The 2,363-nt window shown below is 43.5% G+C and overlaps 1 protein-coding gene across 5 annotated transcripts in view; it reads right to left on the reverse strand.

Moving 5' to 3' along the window:
• The window catches only part of TRIM2 (tripartite motif containing 2), a 134,286-nt gene that overhangs the window by 63,720 nt on the left and 68,203 nt on the right, over window positions 1-2,363 (reverse strand). The gene's annotated exons all lie outside the window — the stretch shown is intronic.

Consider the following 2,363-nt stretch of genomic DNA (forward strand, 5'->3'; position numbering starts at 1 on the left):
CCCAGCCCCTACTGCAGTGCCTGTCACATGGTAGGTGCCCAATACATAGATGCAGAATGACAAAAACCCTTCTACAAATGAGTAGACATAACATGATGTAAAAGTAAATGATTATCTCAGAATTGGAAAACAATTGGATCAGAGACCACCAGGGAGACACGATTCTTCATATCTGACTGGTGATTTATAATTTAGAAAGCACCTTTATAATGAAAGCAAAGCAAACCCAGGAACAGAGCCGTCGCAATTATTATCTTAGTGGAAACTGAGGTTCGGAAAGGTTACATGACCAGCCCACAGCGGAGTCGCCATTATGTAGTAGAGGTAAATTAGAGTTCAAGTCCTGTGACTAGCATAGTTCCTCCTTCAGTGTGCCAGTGTGCCCCGCAAGGATGGGCCAAAGCAGAAACAGTTATCAGGCAATTCCACAGTGGAACAAAGCCAGCTGATTAGAGAGGTGATGTGTTCCAGTGCGAGAGAAATACACTCAACTAAAAGGAGATAACCGGAAATCAGAGCGTAGAAACTCTGCCTAATGCAATCTTTATTTAGTTTTCCTTATCTTTGCTTTTGAAAACCCTTATGAAAATTAATGCCCAATGGTCTTCTAAAACAAGATGATAAGGAACAATTATTTCCAGCCTTCAGTTTGGGCTTGAGCAACTGGATAAGAGATGTTGTCATGCTGGATTTCACAGCACTCCAGGTGCAGCCCCTCAAAACCATGCTCCTTCCAGCCAGTCCAGACTTTTTACAGTCAGTCTGGGTGGCTGGTTTGGCTTGAACCCCAAGAGGCTCCTTCCTCTGTACTGGCAGTGGCCCGGAGAGGCCCCTGCACACTGGGGGTTAGGAATCATTCTTTAGTGGCTGTGGGGAGGTCCTAGACCAAACAGGATTGTTTGAAAATAATGGTGATGAAGCAGAAAGAATCTGCCCTTTAAGTGTCCTTAAGAAGAGAGAAGGTCCAAGGCGGCCTTAATCTGAAAAGGTGATGTGGATAGAAATGGATCAACCTGGAAACCAGCTGACCCAGTCACAACCCAGGAACTCACGCCAGAACTGGCCTGCCCTTGGGATTATCATTTAATGCTACACATTTTACAAATAATTACGTGCCTGGTGGTGTACGAGGCACTTGTGATACAAAAATAAATAAGACACAAAAAGACGTCTTAAGATCACTCTTGGAAACAGTTTCCTGCCTCCAAGCCACAGTCGTGTTGGTTGGGTCTCAGGTGTCAGGGTAGCCTTTCGCAGACAGGTGGAGTGTTTGCAGTAAAAGTGACTCAGCTCGAGCACCCCCAACTCCCTGCCCAGTATCTTTGTAGCCCCTCTAGACTTTGTGTTTCCTAAGGTGCTGCTCAGGATTGATGACCTAATCTGGGTAGGGTCTGCTTAGCACAGAATAGAGCGAGACCATTGTTTCTTTGACGTAGGCCCTATACTCTTCCTAATGACCTCTGAGTTCATTTTACCTTTCTTGTCATGTTGAATCATACTGAACAGATAACTAAAATTCATGTCTAATAATCCTATCAAAAAAGAAATTCCAGCTGGCCTGGTATCATTTATTTTTATAGAACCCAGGATGCCTTCTTTTCTAGGTGCTTGTAAACCATCCCTCTAATAATCCTCTATAAAATCTGTCCCTTAGCCTACAATTTGTGGGTTGGATCATTGTACATAGAAAGTGGTTTTTTTTTTCCCCTATCTCCAGTTTTTAAGAAACTCACCTCTTCCCTAAGATCTCATAAAAATCAGGGTCTATGATTTGGCAATCATAGCTATATATTTTTTCAAAAACCTGGAACGTCATTTGTTGAAGCCAGAAGATTTAACATTTATTTAGAACAACTGGGTTTTCTATTTTTACCTCCTATATGTGTTTCCTAGGGCCGCTGGAACAAAGTACCACAGAGTGAGATGTCTTATAATAACAAATTTATTCTCTCATACTTCTGGAGGCTAGAAGCACAAAAATCAAGGTGTCAAGAGCCCTCCAAAGAACCTAGGGAAAGATGCTTCCTGTCTCTTCCAGTTTCTGGTAGCCCCAGGCATTCTGTGGCTGGTAGGTGCATCTTCCTCTGTGGTTACATGCCTGTCTTCTCCGTGTGTCTCTACATGGCACTCCCCTCCCTGTATCTGTTTTTTCCTTCTTAGAAGGACATCTGTCATACTGGATTGGGGCCCACCCTCACAGAGTACGACCTCACCTTAACTTGATTACATCTACAAAGACCCTATCGCCAAATAAGGTCACATTCATAGGTATTAAGGTTTGGGACTTCCACATACCTTGTCGAGGGGCACAATTTAACCCACAACACCTACCGTCGGTAAAAGGTTAACATGAGGCCTGGGCT

Source organism: Pteropus vampyrus, unplaced genomic scaffold (assembly GCF_000151845.1).
Source record: "Pteropus vampyrus isolate Shadow unplaced genomic scaffold, Pvam_2.0 Scaffold47, whole genome shotgun sequence".
Classification (NCBI taxonomy): Eukaryota; Metazoa; Chordata; class Mammalia; order Chiroptera; family Pteropodidae; genus Pteropus; species Pteropus vampyrus.